We start from the raw sequence: 20,368 nt of genomic DNA on the forward strand, positions 1-20,368 counted from the left end.
CAGCAGGTCATCTCCCCCACTGCTCTGCATGCTGCAGTGCTAAAATATCTGTGTGTGTCTGCTTGTCATAAGATACCACCAACTATGACTGAAACCACTAGAAACTGGCCAAATGTGGATTAATAACAGCCATGCGCACCCTGCATGCCTCCAGGATTGAGGAGACTATATTTTCATATGTTATACATGACAGTCTAGTTTTATAAACATTTCAGTGTTCCCCCCCCCTTTTTTTTTTTGTTTATCCCTCATTAAATGCCTTTTTTTTTTTTTTAAAATCTTAAACTCTGCACACAGTAGCAAGTCTTTCAGCTTGAACACCAGCATTATGTTTCTGAAGTTGTTTGGGTTTTTTTCTGCCAGTAATACAAGTTCTTTTAGCTAATCCATGGATCCCTTGACTGGTTTGGGAACAGACTTATCTCTTAAGTCATCTTTCCTTCAACATGAAAGGCAGAGAAGTTGTTCCATTTGAGCAGAAACTTCCTGTTCAATATCATCAGTAGTGTCAGAATACAGATTGCAGACACATAGTAGTAGGAATGCACTGGCCTGAGGAAGTGTTACTACCATCATTTTGGGACAGAGCAGGATCTGGTGCTGTGAATATCTTTGGGACTTTCTCAGACCTGACTCTTTCACTGACCATGAAGCGGTCAATCAGCCAGTCCATTTCCATGTTAAATTGCAAGGGAACTACGCTTGGGTACTCCATGAGGTACAGTGAGGGGTAAACAGTAAATGCCTGGGACCTGCTCCAGCCTACAAGAGCAAGGATCATTTAGGAACAATGTGGGATTCTCTCTAAGTCTTCTGCAGCACAAGACCAGGGAGGACAAAGTTTGTATCTCTCCTGAGCAGTTATATTTTCCCCCCAGTGCAGGGAGCCATTTATTCACAGGTATGTTTACAAATGTCCCTTGGTGGATGTGCATGTCTGAATTGCCAAATGCAAAAACTGCCCTGTCTTACAGTCTCTTCTGTGCTATCAGTGTTAGCTGGAGATAAAATTGTGCAGCTCTAGGGGAGAATTTATGAACTGGAATGCAATGATAAAAAAAAGTTCAAAGGTAAATTTTAAAGCTCCAAGGGGCTTTCTTTACAGTGGAATAACTTGAAAGATACTGATAAGAGGCAACATTTTCCCCAGTAACCTGTTCAAGAGGGACTAATACAGAGACAGCAAAGCCTTTAGAGGAATGATGAAGGGAACATGATATGTAATAGTGTTATGGTGGATGCTACCACATAATAGTAATACATATAATCTTCCAAGTTATTTTTATTCTTGCGTAAAGGGAGGTCAGCCTGTGTCACAGCTGGTTTTGGTTAGACAAGAACCTGCAAATGGGAGTCTGCAGTGAAAAGCAGACCTGGTTTCTGCTCTGATATTGAATTACAAGCAATCTTATGAAGCCAAATTACATGTGGGCAACAGGATCCTACTGGCCACAGGAAGCAGGCATGATGGTGTTTGACCACCTCTGTTCCAGACTGCAATTTATATGAAAATAAAGCAAATTGAATGGGGGCTGGACTTGAATTCTCCATAATTAATTTCCACTGGCTATGCAGGCCTTAAATACTTGCGTCAGAGAAGGTCAGCTTCAGCTTCCAAAACAGACAGTCTAAAGCTGCAGTTAAGAGCTGTAAGGACAGATGATAAATCAGTTGGCCAATTCCCAAAGAGGTTTTCAGGGTGGGCTCAATTAGCTGACCACTCCCTGGGCAGGGGTCCTGGGGAGTTGGGATTTTCCTCCCATTTTCCTGCTGAAACTAGGCTCCAGTAAACTTGCTGGTTATGACAAGGCATGTGTACTCACATAGATGCCTGTAATAAAGGCTCTTCATGTCTGCTTTTTAGATAAGATACAATTCTTAAAGTATCAGCACCAAGCTAGAGAGGATGTGGGAGGAAGGTAAGTCTCTGAGGCAGGAATAAGCTCCTGTTTGTAGGTGGAGTTCATGGTTGGGAATGCTGAGGGCCAATGTGAGACAAACTGCAGGAGGGGAGGGGGGTGTTTGCTCTACTTAGTGGGCAAAAGGAAAAGCATGTTTTTATCCAGTCAGTTGCTTTCAGCTATATCTGTCCTGGCAGAAATTGGTTGATTCTTGCTTCAGTGTCTTCTGAGTGTTTCTGCTGTCCAGTTTAAAATACTCCATTTTGGCTCCACTAGTTGCCACCTGTGTGATTAAAACCCCAAACTGGAAAGCCTGGTGGACAGTTCTACAACTGCTGTTAAGGCCTAACAAGGGTAGGCTGATGTCTGCTCTCTTCCATTTAAAATTAGTCTTGGTTTCTAGGTCAGAAATTAGGGCCATTGCAGATTTTTTCTTCTGGTGTTATGCAGTGCAGGTGGGAATTTGAGTGTTGGATCCACTCATATTTCTGGTACTTCAAGAGGCTTCTAGAGTTGATTTCCTTGTTTCAGTGTTCCAGACTATCTGAGGCATTTTGTTCTTGCTAGGGAGCAACCCAATGTGTTTAGCTGTACTGAAACTGTCAGGATACCCCTCAGCCTCCAGCATTTATCGCTTCCCAAGAGGGTCTGCTTCTGCTTTCCTTCTGCTAGAGCATTCTCTGAGCTTAATTAAGCAGGCAGGAAATAACTTTATGATAATGAATGATGTCCCAAGTTAGCGGTTCATTCATTAGTTTATAGCAAATTGTTGCAAGTTATGACTTAATGAAGTTGAATACATGAATGAGAAACACAACCTTCCGAAGAGTTTTTTACTGCTATGTTATTTTCGTAAGATTGGGAGCGTAATGAATCGTGCAGCCCCTCAAAAAATGAGCTACCAAAATCCAAGGCATGCCCTGTGATAGTTTACAGCCTCTCTCTGCTCTTTCTCAAATGGCAAGGATGAGGGAGAAACTCTTTGTCTGAGACCCAGAGAGTGTAACATGAGGGTGATTCCAGCTGGCAGAGACTGAGGTATTAACATACCCTCAGGTATGTTAATCTATCTGTTATCCTCAGGGATGACCCTTAAAGGACCTGATAGACTCAATTATGCTTCTTCAGGAAGAAAAAAAGTATAGAAATACTGGTTTGTGTTTTTGTGTTGGTATCTCACTGGTGTCATTTCCCAAGATGTAATATACCTGTCCTACTGCATCAGAGGATTTTTTTGACATTCCAGCACTTACCTTTGGGGAGTTTTGGATGTTTGCCTTATCTGTTTGGGGTATTGGACAATGTGATTAAAATTGTGGCCTTGTCCCACGTGAGGCACTTAGAGAAAGGCATGTTGTGAAAATTGCATGTAATGGGATGAAGGTTGAGTTGTTAACAGGTTTGGATGGACGTGTCTCTGTGTAGCACTTAAGGCAACTTAATTTCTCCCGGGCTTTCCCTACAGCTGGAGGGAAGGAGGAGGAGAAAGGGTGGTGGTCACTGTGGCTTGGTTGCCTTGCAGCTGCTCCCTGACTTTAGGAGAGCATTAACTGTTTTTGTGAAGTCATGCTTAACATTCTTATTCTCAAGTATGGTACCTCACCCACCCTGTTTTACATTCTCAATCTTGCCTTCATCTTTTTATGTTCACCACTGTGGCAGATGAGTACTTAGCTCATTTATGGACTTAGACTTCTGCACCTATTTTGTTGTGACAATGTGCTGGTTTTGGCTGGGACATAGGTAATTTATTCAAAGTAGCTGGTCTCGATTTGTTTTGGATTTGTGCTGGAGAGAGTGTTGATAAGACAGGGATGTTGTAGTTATTGCTGAGCAGAGTTTTCACAGGGCCAAGGCCTTTTCTGCTTCTCACAAGAAGCTGGGAGGGGACAGAGCTGTGACAGCTGATCCCAGCTGGCCCAAGGAATATCCCAGACCACGCTCAGCATAGAAATAGCATGGTGGGGAGGAGGAGGAAGAGGGAGATGTTCAGAGTGATGGTGTTTGTCTTCTCAAGTTACTGTTAGGTTTGATGGAGCCTTGCTCTCTTGAAGAGCCTACCCATGGAAAGTGGTGAATAAATCTCTTGTTTTGCTTTCCTTGTGTGCACAGCTTTTGCTTTACCCATTAAACTGTTCATTTCAACCCATGAACTTCGTCACTTTTACCTTTTCAGTTCCCCATTCCACCAGGGAAAATGAGCAAGAGGCTCCGTGGGGCTTCATTGCTGCCTGGGGGTAAAACACAGCAGTCTGACTGTTGGTAATTTTGGGCTACGTCTCTACATTACTTGGACTCTGTGGGAGCAGTCTCATTTCTTTTCCACTGAACAACCAAAAAAGAATCCCTGCCTTTGCACTGGTCTTTATTTCCATAATTTGGGAGTTACTGGGCTGTAGGTGCTGTTAACACAGCTAATTGCAAGCTCTCTCTTAAAATATTTGTTAGTAATGGTGGATTTGTCTCCACAGCCAGCTATGTCTCATTTTGTCCATAAGATGATGTTGATATTCTGACCTTATTGTGAGCTGTGTCTAGGACAAAAGAAGTTTAATCCCGACACCAAATGTCAGATTTTATCCAGGGAGTGCTGGCAAAGCCCAGCGGCAGCAGCACTAGAGGGTGCTGCTGTGACACCAGTAGCTTTCCTCCAGCCTATCCTAAGGGATGTTTTAGAACCATTTTTATTGACTTATCTTTTTTCTGATGATGTTTTGATCAAAGTCCTTGTAAACACCTCAAGATTTTTCCCAACTGTAGATATAATTTGTTTGATAATACATAAAGCACTATTTCTCAACATCAAAAAAGTGCGTATCTACACAAGGGGAAACAATGGCTCTGAGTGTGGGGACACAGACGTTTCCTTAAGGACTGTCTGTATTGTTTAGGCTTACACAGGTTGTCAGAAATCAAGTCAGGGCCAAATGAGGATGATTGTTGCCTTTTTAAACCTCCCTCACATGGGCTGAGCACCCCATAATTTAAAATTATGGCCCCAAAGCCACATATATATAATTTCCTGTTCTTTTAGATACCTTCTTGGGGTTCAGTTATGCTTCCTGATTTACAGGAAATTAGGACCAAATACTGATATTTTATTGGAACCCAATACAGGTGAGATTTCTGTGGATAATGTGGTCTATCTTGGCAGTTCCTGTTCCCTCAGATTAAGTCTAGAGTATTTCCTTCAATTAATGAAAATATGCCACATGTTATTAGAAATATAAAATATACTTGGAAGAACTAGAATTTAAGATGAACTAGAATCTATTCATATTACCCTTAAGAAACTCCAGCTCAGGATAAAATGCAATTAAATTTCTACCAAAGCAGGGGTTGCCTGCAAATTGCATGTTATTTCTTTTGCAAGTTGAAATATCATCTTGGTACAACCTCATGCTGCACAGCAAATTCAAATCCAAACACAACCTCTCCTGTTTCTTCTTTTGTCTATATTACTTCTGAGTCAGCAAGGCACTGAAATAACTGCTGGGACCTGCTTGATGCTTATAGGGATGTTGAATAGAGTTTGGCCCTATCTAGTTTTTACACTGAACTGTGTTCAAGGGAGCTACAGTTCAGTGACCCAGGTTTTGTTACTCAGCTCATGCAGAACTTGTGAGGTTTTGTCCTGTCAAAGGACTTTGATCAAAACAACATCAGAAATAAGATGAGTTGTCTAGTGAGCAATACAACTGTCACTGAGCATGGGGCATCTGTGTGGAATAGGAAGTGATAGCACATTTGGGATTTTTTAAATATCACTGAAAGTACCATTACTTAACACTTCATCAGTATTTATCTAATACTTAATACATACAAGTATTTGGTTTACCACAGTCTTTTCTCTCATGGGAGAAAATAGTTATTGCATCCTTCAGTGTGCTAATGGCAATGGAGGGTGTGGGCTTGCTGTTCTCCAGTCATAAATTTTGGAGACTGAGAAATTGCATACCTCCCTCTTCATTTCAGGGTGAGAATGTGTAAATCATTTCTTTGGTCTTGTGGTGGGCTGGACTTTTCCTGGGATTGCTGACATCAAGAGCTGACATCTCATGCTGCAAGGTGTTATGGTGTCCTAGGGAGTTCCTGAAAAGAAGGGTGAAATGGGAATGACTGTCTTGGTTTGAAACAAGGCATGAAAAAACCTCATTCTGCAAAGCAAAGGCCTCCTAAAAGAGTCTTCTGCAGCACCTTGTACATGGCACCTGACATGGCTTTCTTTGAAGGGAAAGAATGAGGTTGGGGTTTCTCCCCCTACCCTATTTGCAAAGCTCCATTTCTTGGGAGAGCTCAAGGGCTGTCAGAAAGATTGTAAGTATTGTCATGAAATGGGTAAAAAGAGGAATTGCAAAGACTGAATTACTTGGCCAAAGGTGAAAGAGGAAACCAGACTAGACATGGAGATAAATTCTCTGTCTTTTATGTGTGTGGCTTGTACTTTACCCACATTGCCATTCTCCTTTCTATATATCCAGTAATGTGGTAATTGGGATGCTGGCCAAGGGGAGGCAGGGAGAGGATTGCAGCAGTTGTCCTTATCAATTGTTAGGCAATGATTTCACAATTGTAGCTCGTTTTCTTCACTGTGAAACTGAGAGACAGGCTGTACTCCACCACTGCTGTCTGCAAACACCAGCATTTTCAGATTCTGGCCCTGCTTCTGCTAAAAGATAAGCACAATATCATGAAAAATGAGATTTCTTTCCTAAACAAGAAAAGATTTATAATGGTCAAACACTCAAGGTATGCCTAGCAAATACCAAAACCTTTGCAATGGTCTTCAAGATGCTGCCATTTCCCTGATAACTTGGGCTCCTGAGTTCAGCTCACAACCTTTTGTAACTGGAACAAACAGGTTTATTTCACTACACCAAGAGTCCATGTTTTCTCACAGCAGCCCTGATCCCTGCCTTGTGGCTTATCTTGGGAGAGAAAAAAAAATAGTAAACTTTTGTTTAATGTTGGCTAATAGCGTTGAAGTTACAGCGGGATGTCTAGTAACCTGTTCTGGCACCTCTGCTTGAGGCAGCAGCTTGGAAGTGCCAGGCCAGGTCTGAGGTCCCAGACCTAGGCTTGCACCCACCATGTGAGCAGCTGAACATGCAGTTTGGTGAGGTCTGAACAGCACTGGGGTGTCACTAATGGCCAGCCCTGCCAGGCTCAAGGCAGCTTGGAATAAACCTGCCCCTAGACTGATGTCAAGTGCACCCTGTCTGCGACACTGGTGCCTTGCCTCTGGTCTGCCTTCCCTTGATGGCAGGAACTGAGCTGGGAGCCTTCCACTCTGGGGATATTTGCAGGACCTCTCTGGTCTGCTGGACTGTCCACTTTTGTGAACCTGATGTCTCCTCTCTATTGAGTTTACTTGAACCTGGCCCCATTTCAAGGAACTCGGGCAGAGCTCACAAGCAACACAGTGCAACTTCCTTAGGAAACAAAATAAGAAATAGTTTTTAGCTTTCCTGGCTGGTCCAGAAGTAGTAATTTCAGACATGTTCAAGGTACTTTCTGTTTGTCTCTGCATTAGAAATGCAAAGAGCTGTTTTGTCTCTGTGGCTCTTCCATTTAACAGCAGCTTCTGTTCTCCTGTAGAGGTGAGTGTTGTTCCTGCCTGCTTTCTGAGGGAGAAACTCCGGCATGCTGTGGGCGATCCTGAAATAAAAAAGGAAACTGATACCCAGCTGCAATTACAGCTCTCACTTCCTGATCTCCGCTCCTGGGCTGTACTTCAAAGCCATCTTTAGAGCCATTCTGCACTTTCCCTTTTCTTTTTCATCCTTTCCTTTCCTTTCCTGGTGGACTTTGACATCAGGACTGCAGATGCACAAATGGGCTTGGTCTTGGGGCTACATCCTCCAGCTGCAAGTCACCTCCAGATGGGGGAAAGAGCCGCCACCCGTTTTACAGGGAAAACCACCGAGTGCAGAGACAAATGTGTCTGGCCTGTCATTGCCCAAGAAGCTTGTGACTCATCCATGGGGAGAGTTCTGATTTCCTAAATTAGTTTGGAGTAAACCAAGCTGTGGGCTATCCTTCCTGTGATCTGACACAACTCGAAACAGATGTCTGGTTTATACTAAAGGTTGAAGCTGAAAACCTTGTGAGTTTGCTTCTCCACAGCAACCATAGGAAAGTTTATCTTATGTTATGCTGCATATGTGGAAAGCGTTTCCTTTGATTGCTCTGTTTCAAATTAGGAAATGGCCAATTCAAAACCAAAAAAACCTGTGAAAATTACTGCCACAGAATGTCATCAAAGCAGAAGACATAACATGGACACCTACGTGGATAATGAGATACAGCACTTTTGCCTGGTATTTAATGCAAGCAGACTTCAGAAGGCTGGGTTTGCCTACTCTGGAACATAGCTAGTATGTCACTAAACGGGTGACCTGTAAAGAGAAACCAGAGAATAAACAAAATACAAAGCAATTTGATATTTCAGGCAGGCCCCTTGCCTGTTCTCTTAAAATTCGGATGGCAATTAGTGATCAGAGACTTTTTGCCCAAGAGAATTAAAGGAATGGTAGAAAAAAAGAGTCCTTGAAGCTGCTGTAACAAAAATAAACAACCCTTGTGAATAATTAGGGCAAAGATTGGTACAGTCCCCTCCCCATTCTGTCCTGCACCCTGCCTGAGGCTGAGCTGGCTCCCAGCTGGGCAGGGAGGGCTGGCCAGGGGTGCCCCAGGAGCCAGGAACGAGAGACTCTGGGGTTCTGTGCTGGGAAAGCTCTTTGGCTCTCAGAAAATCACCTGGGCATACAAAATCACAGAAAGGGACATTTAAACTTGGTGAATATTTGTAGCAGAATCTTCTAGCTGGGAAGAGAGTACCTCATCTGGTTATCTGCTGGTTTGGATAGTGAGCTCACGTGAATTATTTCAAAAGAGACAAAACTTGCTCAACTGTGTTGCTGCAGTGAAATGAGCCAGTGCCCGGGAGCCCAGGGACTGCAGGCTTATGGTGGGCCCTGGGAGAAGGCTCGGCTGGGGTTACACTTGTGCATGTTGGGGTTAACTCAGCTTTGCTTTTCCTTGAGTTTCTGTGGGCAAATCATAGAATCACAGAGCCTGCCTGCCTGTCAGTAGAGAGAGGTGCAAGTTTGTGAAGATATTGAACATTGCCAGTGCACTGCTTGCTGGTTGAGATACTAATGCTAAATACTGCTGGTCTCACAGCATAGGAGGGGAAACTGAGGCACAGGCATTTTGATTATCCTCTCGAAATCACAAAATCAGTGGCAGAGACAAGCCAAATTGCCGGTTTCCAAATCTGCACTCACCTTTTGCCTTGCTCTCTCCCTGGAGACACACCTATGCCCTCATAATTCTTGCCTTTTTTGTCACATTTGTCTTCACTTCCTTGAAATAAATACATAATCAAGCAATGTGCACACTGGGCTCATCAGATATACCCTACTCAGTGTTTGAGGGCCTGTAACTATTGTCACAATAAAACAGACACTTTCAGTTACTGACAATTTTGATAAAATGTAATCTCAAACTACTTAAAAACTGTTGAGAAATATCTCATGAAATCCTATGTGACTAATTATGAGTACAATAGAGCATGTGATCTCAACCAAATCACTTGTGCACTTTTTGTTTCAGTGGCAGAAAGAGGTCTACAAATCAGATTCCTGTACAGCTAATTTTTAATGATGCTGCCAATATGAGCATTGGATTAACATATTTTATATTTGAACAGAATTAATTTTAATCTTTCTGCCCAGTTGCTACTGTCCCCCCTGTCCCCCCCACAACCCTCCCCCCCCCCCCCCAAAAAAAAAAGTTGTTTCCTGCCATATAGAAAGAAAAGTTGCATATCAGAGGGGGGAAAGTCGCCTTAATTTCTCAGAGCAGCCAGTGACCCTGGATTCCTCTCTTTTTCTTTAAAGAGAGGCCTTTCCTGAGACAGACCAAGTGGCTGCACTGAAAATGAAGCCATGTTTGTCTTTGAATAGATGTCAGAGATCACAGTTGGTTTCGAAATTTTAGAGCAGCAGTTATCTGCAGTGGCACTGCCTGATACACAGTGCAAACAGAACAAAGCGGGTCGATCTTTTGTTATCTGCTTTTATTTATGTTTTTTGTAGCCCTTCTCTCTAACATGTACGTGTATTTAGAGAGAAACGTCACTTTCTAAATTGAGTGTGCTCCTTTTGGTATGTGGTTGCTCCTGAGAAAAAGAATCCATTTGCTTGAGAAAGCTCCCATAGGCAGTTTTATGGTATGACCTGATTTTTACTGACTCTGGCAGGGAATGGAGGCTATTTTGTAAATTCATCCCTATTTCATGTAGACTTTTGAGAGTGAGTGGAACTTTTTTTGAGCTGAGCATGTAGCAGATAAAAGCCTTGTGGGCACCTGGATGGGATCTCTGCTGAAAAACATCCTGTGGACATTACCCACCCAGCCCACTGGGATACAGGGTCTATGCATCCTCAGGGAAAAAAGCTCAGGGGTTTGACCCCAATGGCACTCACAAACAGAGCCTTATGGGTTTGTATGTGGCCATGAATGTCTGCTGAAAGCTGTGCATCGATCAGAATTTATGTATGTCAGCTCAGAACAGTTAGCCCCCTGCCATCTTCTCTGGGCTGCTTTCTTTGGATAAAAGTATTTATCTACCCAAGCAATAGGTTGAATGTAAGTTGGCTTTATTACTGTAGTGACGTTGAATGGCTGGTTGCTGGGTGACCTTGCTTCTGATTTTATGGTCTAGGCCAGTTCTGGCAGCAGAGAGGTGTGGCCACGTATTGCGCTCCGTTGTCAGGCTTCTCCTGAGATCATCAGGGGTTCAGTGTCAGCTCCCCTACAGCGCCTGGGAAGCTGTAAACCTTTGCCATTTGTTATGTGGAAGCCTGGATCCACAAGGAAGGGTTGAAGGAGATAAATGCCTGACAAGAGGAACTATTAAAGCTTAAAAGAAAGGCTAAGCTCTGTGAAATCCAGCACGGAGCCAGGATCTGCAACCTTGGATTAGACCAGTGACCACAAACCCGACATGTGACTTACTGCAGGGCTCTCACAAACTGGGGTACTGGAGCCTGCATGGTTTGCTTTGCTTTTACTTGGAGGGTGATTTGATGGTTTTCATTGGAAAACAAAGTTTTGCAACTAATCAGACATGGAAGAAAATGAAGGAGCAGATATTTTGGAAACCAGCTCTGTCTCTAATGGTCCTTGGTGCAAGGTGAGAACTTTTATTCCCTCTTCCCCCTCAGTTACAGAAAATATTATCTTTCTGCTGTTTACTGGTGACTTCAGCAAACCATTGCCCTTGGACCAGACTGAATGCAACCTCTGCATCAGCTTTGTAAACAACTTCAGAAATTCCTTAGAGCAAGGTTGTGCTAAACATTAGGGACAGAAATGAAATGGTAATGTGTGTGGTTAAGTGACTGTCATCCACCTCACTGGAAGTAACAAGTATCTGACTAACTGTAGGTTTCTGTGCTGTGGAAACTACCAAAATAGTTTTCTTAGGTGCTGGGAGAATCCAGAAACTTCATATAATTTTAGCAAAGTCACTGCTTTAAGATTTGCAGGTCAAGTGTGCTGAGTAAAACCGTAGCAAGCATAGGGTAAGATAAGCATTAACTTGGGAAAACAAATTGACAATTTAACTGCGTGGAACTCAGTGTCCAGCAGCAACTCCCCCTATTCCCCCAGAGCTCACTCGAGAGCATTTAACCTCCCGAATGGGTCAGCTGTGCTTCTTGTCAAATCCTGAACAGTGACGTTCAGAGATTGTTTTCTGTTTGCTTGTGTTTGTAATTTGATCTCATGTAACAACATTGTCCTCGGCTCACATATAACCACGGGGGTAACTCTGACATCCTGCCTGAAAAAAAACCCTTGTTGTTTCCTGTGTTTGACGTTTGAAAGATTTCCAGTTTGGACAGGTTAGCGTGTTTATATTAATCTCATCCTGCTTCTTGAAATTAAACGATTAGCATTTTGGAAGTTGGACATTCTACTTCCATTTTGGTTTCCCCCCCAAAAAAAACTGGGGTTTGTTATCTTCACGAGTTTTGGAGGGGACTGCTGAAAGTTTTTCTGTTTCCTGTGCTGAGGCCAGGATTTCAGTCCAGACATTTGTGCTATGAAAAAGGATTCTCTGGGAGGTCGTGTCAGAAATGTGCCAGCTTCGATTTGAGCTCAGTATTGCCTTCATAGGAGTTACTGTAAACTAAGAAAACTAAGGAAACAGGAAATCTGAAAATATGAGTGCTTGCCACTTGTTAGAAAATATTCTTAGTCAGTACTGACACGTGTGTATCTAATGAAAAGAAGTTTGAAGAGCTGGTCAAGCAGAAGAAAAACAATCACCTTGTCCTGTTGGAACGTCTCATCATTGATTGCTTGGCGCATGTCCCATGGCACTGCCCAGACAGTCGTTCTCATCAGTGCTTAGGGTCCTTCACTTCAGCATGTCTAACAAAAACGAAAACTGCTGCTGCATTTGCTGTTTACCACGCTTATTTTTTTGCTTACAAAGTTGGATATCCAGTCAAAAGGCAGAAGCGACACTCAAAAAAAGAAAGGGACAAAACAATGAGAGTAGTTTGTAAACATGAAGGCTGAAAATTATTCACCTCAAATATTTGGCAACAGGGCAACAATAACCAAACACATTCAGAGAACTATAGAGCAGTTTGCAATCAGAGAGTCTGTGTTTTCATAATATATATTATTCATCTCAGATCCTGATTTCTGTGGAGGTGGAGGGCTAGAAACTGATTTCTGGAAGTAGTGTACTCAGTCAATTTTTACTACATCTACAAGTGTGCCTATTGGTGCTTTTTAGACACAGATTTTAATTCATGGAGCCTGGGCAGGATGCATGGTTGCAGCAGGAAAGAATATATTGAATTGCAACATGCCTATCACAGCCTAAAATTCACAGAGTAAGTGAAGATTTACACTATTGTTTTGTGCCTCATAGGGTATGATTTTCTTTCTGTGAAACTGATATTTTCTAGATTTTCTTTAAAGAATGGGGAAAACTCCCCCCTACCCTGGTAAAAACCTAGAGGATTTTTTCAACCATATTTTAATATGGTTGAATATTTTAATAAATTGGTTACAGTCTTAAAATTTTTACTTCACTGTGTTAGCACATTTTTTCTAAATAAATATTGAGAAATAATATAGAGTATAGCTCATTATTCAGCTGTTCAGCAACTGCCTTCACATCTTTCAAGTGCAAATTTGTGTTTGCAAATAACTTTGTCTGCCTCTCATTGTGGGTACAAGTGTTACTCATTAGAGCTTTTTGTCAGCATCCCAAAATGTGGTAATTGAAGATCCAGCTACAAATATTTCTGTTTGTGTTTCCTATCTTAGTGTTTAGTTTAAGAGGGTTGAATCTTAAGCAGAAGTGTGTTGATGTTCTTTTGTTTATGTTTATTATAAAATCATAAAATACTGTCAATTTCTGTGGTTAGCCTGGGCTGTGCCTGTGCTGTGGCTGAGCACGGAGACCTGCACGTGGGCTGGCTTGCACCAGCGCCAGCAGAGCCTTGCTGTCATACAATTTTAAATGCACTTAGAGGTTTTTAAATGAAAAAGAACTGGTTAGTTATTAACTTGAAGAAATATCTGATTTTAGAGAACAGAAGATTACAAAACAAACTGGATTTTCACCAGCTCCTGAAGGGCAAACAGTACACTACTCTCCACATTTCCTTGCAGTGTGTGTTTGTGTTGAAGCTTTTTCACTCTCATAGTACTTGATGTAAATGTTAATTAGCACTCCAGGGGAAATGTGTTAACAAATGTACCTTTGACACAGGTCCACAGCTATGCTTTGCTCTGTAGCTGCAGGCTGGAAGGATTAGCTGGCAAAGTAGCTGGTGCAGCTTTTGAGGAAAGTTTTCAAACAGGAGTTCAGGAGAGCTTGCTGAGCGCTTGGACTTTGTTGCTCTGCTGCAGCTCAGGCTGCTCTTGCTGCTCTATGGAAGAGGTGCTGGGTAAAATGTGAGCACTTCTAAGAAAAAAGAACAAACTCCTAGAAAAGGGATACTTCTAACCATTAACAGTCTTCAAATAAGACTGCCTGGGCTATGGCTTTCATGTGATGAAGAAAAAATGACTTAGCACAAACTTTGTGGCAGAACTTACTCCTTCTCCTCCCCCAGTGCTGAGCTCGATTAGCAATAAGTAAGTGGTAAAGTAATTCCTGTAAGTTGTTAAAGTAGAAAGGTAACAGTAGTGCATTCATAAACACATTTACCTCATCACTGCACTTCTTTGCCTTTCCATAAACAGCAGGGCAGGAATTCAGAAATGGAAATCATTCACAGGCTGAGATTTTTCAGCAGTATTCAAACCTGCCTCTACTCAGGTTTGCACGTAGATATATTGGTGGTTTCTGGCCAGATTAATTCCAGAACCTGCCATGACTTCTATGAAAACATATGCAGAGCCACTTCTCAAGACTTGGGTTGTTCAGCTATTCATTTCTTTGCAGCATCAAGTCCTGATTTCTCCCTGATGAGGAATAGCTCATATTTAAGACACAGTGAGAAGAGTCCAAGGTTATTAACAACTCTCTGGAAATGAGGTCGGTGATTTAAGCCCAGCCCTCCTGAAACTGGTCTGGGGTTTGCAGGAGCATGCCTGTGCCTCCAAGAGCAAAGGGGAAAACTGCTGTTGGGAGTCCCCTCCTTTCCTGGGGCAGGGTGTTGCATGAAGGATGCTGGTGTTACCACACGGGTCTTGATCAGCTGGGCTAACCCTGGCATCCTTCTTGTGTTGCTCTCACTAGGTATTTGCAAGAAGGGTGCCTTATGCTTTTCTCCTTCCTGTAAAATTGTTTCTTTCTGGCTTTTATAGCCCTGTGGGGGGTTTCAAACCAGTGAGCTGCTGCTGGCGAGGGGCCATCAGGCTTTGTTTCAGAGCTGACTTGGAGGTTTTCAGGGACTTCAGCAAGGAGTAGGAGGGTGGGCAGAATGTGAACTGGTGCATATCTGAGTGGTGAGCAGCCCACAGGACACGGTTCAGAGCCCCTGGGCAAGCCTGACCTCTAAGTAGGTCAGCCATGGAGAGACACTGCTGCTTTCTGCTCACCCCGTGTCCAGGCTACAAGTGTGAACCAGGCTGTGCAGAGTGCACTTGGGCTGTAGGTCCCAGCCATGCCTTCGGGTTGGCCTGGCCTGTGCGCTGGGACAGCCCTGAGAGGGCTTCCTGGCAGAGGGAGTTCATGGGAGCACTCTTATTTTGAAGTGCAGGTGAAAGAAACACCAATCCTCTCCACAGTGGGAGATCTCCTCACTTTGAATTGCTGCTAAATAAATGTGGCCTTGACTCGGTCAAATATGTCCAAAACTACTGGATGGAAGCCCTCTGGCAGGGTACTGCCTGAAGATGCTGCTGCCTGGGAGGAGAGTTTACTGTTTAAAACTGCTCCCTCCTTGTCCCCAAAGAGCACGGCGCACCCCAAACCCACCATGTGTGAGGCACTGAGCAGGGATGGGGAGCCTGGGAAGGCACCCACCACCGCCCAGCACCTGAGCCTGTCCTGGCGGGTGCACCTGTGGGTCCCCTGACTCCGGGAGCCCCTCTGTGAGCAAGGCTGGATTTTGGCACCATCCAACTGCCCATGAAGTGGTGACAGAGGTCAGACCAGAGCTATGCTGGTTGGTGCCATGGATGTGTTAAATCACTTTATTAAGAGTGAAGGGCTGGATTAGCATCTGGCCCTGCTTCTGCTGAAAAATTCCGTGTGGGAGATACTGGGACGTGGGTTTAGCTGCCCAAAGAGGAAACAGCACATGGCACCTCCAGAGTCAGCTAGTGATAGGTCATAACCAAGAAGACTGCCTGCTTCTGTGTCCTGTGGCAGTGACAAAAGATAGAAGTAACTTTTATTGTAAAAAACCCCTTGTTTCAATAGCCCCCCTCCCCATCTGATTGCAATTAGTTTTCTCAGCTGCTATACTTTTGCTGTTTGTTTCCATATTCATAAATCTTGTCTTCCAAATTTTAGCAACAATAGATATACCAATCAGAAATCGTCCAAGATCATGTGAAAGTTGAAACTTTAATTGAAACAGTTTCATCCAGAGAGTTGCTGTCTATCTGGCTGCTTTTATTTTGGCTCTTGCTGTAAGTAATCTGACTTCACAGTATCCAGCCAGGGGTTAAAATTCAGCTCAAGACAAGTGCAAAACTCTCTCAGGTTTTGATAACTTGTTTGCTGTCTAACTCAGCAATAATCTGGTTCTCGCATTCAAGTAAACTGATCACCCAGCAGGAACTGGACTTTTGCCTTGTTGAAGGATGAATGTTGCTTTAGTTGCTCAAAAGGAAAACATACAAGAAATGCAGAATCCTTGTTGACCCAACAACTGAAAGAAACATCACAACATTTCCTAAATCAACACATGGCAATTCTCAAAACTAAGTCTGAATAGCAGCCAGAAGTTTACAAGGCAGGAGATGATACTATGAGCAATCTGAGACCTTGAATCCTCCCTGCCTAAGCCATGGGGGTGAGCTGGGAGCTCTGTCTAGTGATGTTCACTCGTGTCTCAGAAGAGCTGTTTGTGCATGAACCTACTTGCTTTGCAGTCAGGAAATTTAATTATTGCTTCCACAGCAGCCCTTAAAGAGTACCCTGCGCATGAAATCTGCATTCATACCTGATATGTCCCATAATTTCTTCTGTTTCCACATATGGAGTTAAGCTTAATGTTCCATACACCGTGGACAAATAGTAGTTGTCATGGGTACCATAGCCTTGAATTTCCTGTCTCCTGGGTGATTAAATTCCCCACAGTAATTTTACTTTATTGGTTTGTGTCAGTAACTCCTTGTTTCCTTGGTTTGCTCTCCTTGAGGACGTTTCACAGGATACTTGGATCTCCTCAGGCTTTTGCACTTTGTGCACCAGTTTCAGGAAAAAATCGTGTGTTCTGTACAAGGTGTGTGAAGCAGCAGGAAACAGAGCGGAGCCAAGCCCCCCCAGGGGCTCTGTGAGCCCCAGGCTCTGCAGTGGATCCACTTCAGCTCGTTGAAGTCTGTGCTGCTGGAAAACCCCAGCCTCACTGGGCAGCACACTCCAACACTTGTACAGCTTTAGCACAGTTTGCAGTGTTTCCTCCTACCATGCTGTCCCTGTGCTGTGTGAGTGCACCTCCTCATGCCCTGTCTGCAGGAGATGTGCAGAACAACTTTATCTGTTCTCCCCAGGAGCCTGGTGCTGGTAACAGCCAGAGTGAGTGGCCAGCCTGCCTGCTGGAATTCACAGAGTGTCAGCAGGAATCTGATGGGCTTTGAGATATTCTGTCTCTGGTCCTACAGAAACAAAAGGTCTACGTTTGGCTGATGGGATTTGGGAGCCTTTGCAACACTGCTAGCTGCTCTGCCAGTGCTTTACAAACTGCCCAGATGTTTAGGTTTATTCCATAATCCTAGCCCTCCAGAAAATGACATAAAATAATATGGAAATGGGAACAACAACCTGTAAAAATGTAGCCTTAGCTGGTAAGTTAAATGAGCAAGTAGCTGTTAAATGCAAAAATTTCTGCAACGGGCATAAAAAGACAGTGGGAGCTTTTGCTGTTTAATATGAAATGCTCTATAAATAAAGCTAGGTGGCTACATATTGACAAAATTGGTCACCCCTAATTTAAGGCATGTCATAGGCAGTGGAAAAAGTGTTCCCAGAGACCTCACTAATGTGGATAGAAATAGAGAGCAATTTGGAAAACTAAAGCTAGAATGGCATGATTGTAACTGCAGACCCTGCAGGCTGGATGTCAGTGCTGCCAGCTGAACAGCGCTTTCCTTCAACAGCCTCCCTGGTACTGGGCTTGATTAACTGGCACTGCTTACTTTGAAGTCCTGATAATTAAAGTTGGAGTGTCATCTGCATTGTAATTAATATGCTCCTCTGCACCTAATTCATTCTGACAGTATAGATTAATGATGGTAAATGACCAACAAGGATTTATCATGAGATGATTCTTAGTTCTACAGGCTGCCTCAGACAATTACAGGAAGCGATTGTTAACTTCAGGTTATTGTCCTGGTGTAATCGTGCATGTGCATTCTCAGCGTTGTTTTGCAGTAAAAACCATCCAAGGGCTTCATAAAGGTTCAGTTATGGCCCCTAAGAGGCTGAGCCACCCTCGTAAAAATGGGAGAGGGGAAGCACAGGGTGGTGATACCGCTCTGATTTTTCAGTATCCCAGTGCATGTAGTCTCTGCCGGTATTGGCAGGAGCTGAGACTGAGCACTATTTCTGCAGATCAGATGCTTTTATAAATATAATTGCGTTGGGAGGTTGGGCAACAGGGTCATCTGTGCAGCGGGGTGCACAGCTGGGGCTAGGCAGCTTCGTTTGTTACCAGTGCTCTTCCTCTGTGGCAGTGCTGATGTCTCCTCCATCTGTGCCATGGTGAGGAAGGACCTTTACCTCTGAGCCACAGTAGCTCAGCAGTCCTGTCTGCCAAGAAGTGCTGTGCATCTAAGCAATAGCCTCAGGAGTGGTCATTATTTTGAACCACCAAAACACACTATATAGAAGAGATGCTCCCTCAAAAGGAAGGTACTGAGCTCCCTGAAAGCTTAGAGCCTCAGGAGGTTTCACTAGTCAGGCTTGCAAAATCTTGACTTTCAAGCCAAACTGGTCACAGCTGGGGGACAACACCACGTCATGCTAAGCAAAAGGTAATGAAAAATGATAAAAATGAAGTGAAAATTTCCAAAGCATATAAAGCGCTCAAGCTCTGCTTGCTTCTTGCAAAAAGTGGTTTCATCATTACTTTTTCTTGTAATAGCTTCCTTGTGTACACAAGGAACTTAACCTGGCTTATTTGAACTGCATCACGCATTACTGCAAGAATACCTGATTAACAAGATGATCAATGTGTGCTATTCCACTTGTCAGTCAATAGGAATTAATATACAGGAGACTAGTTCAGAAATGAGAGATTATAATGGACGTTTGCTTTTCTTTGTGCTGAAGTGTTGCTGCGTGAACAAACAGGTGCTAATATGATGAACGGAGCTCCACTGCCTCCCCTCCCTAAAGGCTGGCATTTTCCTCACTCCTTGACTGTTGCCTCATTTGCACCAATCCCAAACTCCCTCCTAGGAATGGTGAAGCTCCTTTGTGCTTGTAGTAGAAGCCTGGGATTTTTTTTCCCTCTGCCCCTGAGGTGTTCCTGGGAGTGCCTCTCCAACCTCCTGTCAGTCCTCTCCAGCCTCTGCAGCACCTTTTGCAGTGCTGGCCATGAGCATGTGGTTGGCTGAAGCTGTCATTGACCCCAAATGGACCCGAGTCAGTCTCTGGTGTGGTTGGTCTACCAATGTCATGTACTCCCATGCCAGATCAAGGCTTAACTGCAAGTGGTTTTAGTGTTTATCGGAAAATATTGCTCCGTTTTGCCCGTGCTGCCCTGGGGACACGAGCGTGATCCTGGTGGCTGCTGGTTGTGCAACACTGCTCCCTGTGCTACTTCTCTGCACTTTAATGACATTGTTTCTCTTCTACCAGTAACCACATGGGATGGGTAACAAGACCAGAGCAAATATGAAATGTGGGAAAATAATGAAAAAACCAGAAACACTTTCTTTTCTTCCCCCTTTCTTCTTCCCCCTAGTAAAAAAATCTATTGGTAAGTGGGTGTAGCTGACCTGTCCCTCCTTCTCCATGATGCCTTGAGAGGCCACCTAGAACAGAGGCTAGACAGGGTTAAAGCAATAAAGTAGGTATTTATTAAAAGGCCTTCAAAGGATGGACCTTGGGCAGTGCAAGAGCCCAGCCAGGGCTACACCAAGATAGACAATGGGTCACTCGTTTTCACACTTTTATAAGTTTTGGTCCATTTACACATTGAGGTTAATTGTCCAGTTACAGCTTCAGGTTATGAAGTCCCATCCTCCCAGACTGCCCTCCTCAATTTGCTGTTTGTACTTTTTGAGCCTGAAGCTGCCATGGTGTCCTTGGTTCTGGGGCTGGAAAAAGATTGTTTTGTCTAACTAAACTGTGAAGAGAACTTGCTAACTTGCTATATGAAGTTCAGAGTTATATACTAATGCAATACGGAATCTGTAAAACATGAAAGCTAAAACTTAAGGCATCACCCAACCTCAGAGAGAAGGTGGTGAGGCAGCTTTGGAGGGGAGGAGTGTGTGGATGAAAGAGGAGGTCTCTGGGGCACCATGGCCATGGAAACATGCATAGCTGGTGTTAGTGTTTGTTATTGTTGGCTGCAGAGACACCTGCTCTGCACCTTCAGCCCTGAAGGAACTGGGATACATCTGAAAGGGTTTATCTGTGAATAAGAAAATAGGGGTTGAGAGCAGAGCTGGATCAATGGTGAGTTTTTCTGTTTGCCCTCTGACCCTTCTCCCTCTGCTACGAAATATAAACATAGGTCTAATGAAACTGAAAGCAGAAGTTGTTTTGTAGAAAATTGAGGAGGTTTAAGAGGAAAATTCTT

General features: G+C 43.6%; 1 protein-coding gene across 1 annotated transcript in view; it reads left to right on the forward strand.

Annotated features, from left to right (window-relative positions):
• Positions 1-10,734: 10,734 nt before the first annotated feature.
• The window catches only part of PDE8A (phosphodiesterase 8A), a 150,084-nt gene continuing 140,450 nt past the window's right edge, over positions 10,735-20,368 (forward strand). The window contains exon 1 of the transcript XR_010723081.1: positions 10,735-11,103. The gene's annotated coding sequence lies outside the window, so the exon portion shown is untranslated. The remainder of the gene's footprint in view (positions 11,104-20,368) is intronic.

The sequence above is a fragment of the Chamaea fasciata genome, unplaced genomic scaffold (genome assembly GCF_029207755.1).
Source record: "Chamaea fasciata isolate MVZ Bird 193981 ecotype frontalis unplaced genomic scaffold, bChaFas1.0.hap1 SCAF_14, whole genome shotgun sequence".
Lineage (NCBI taxonomy): Eukaryota > Metazoa > Chordata > Aves > Passeriformes > Sylviidae > Chamaea > Chamaea fasciata.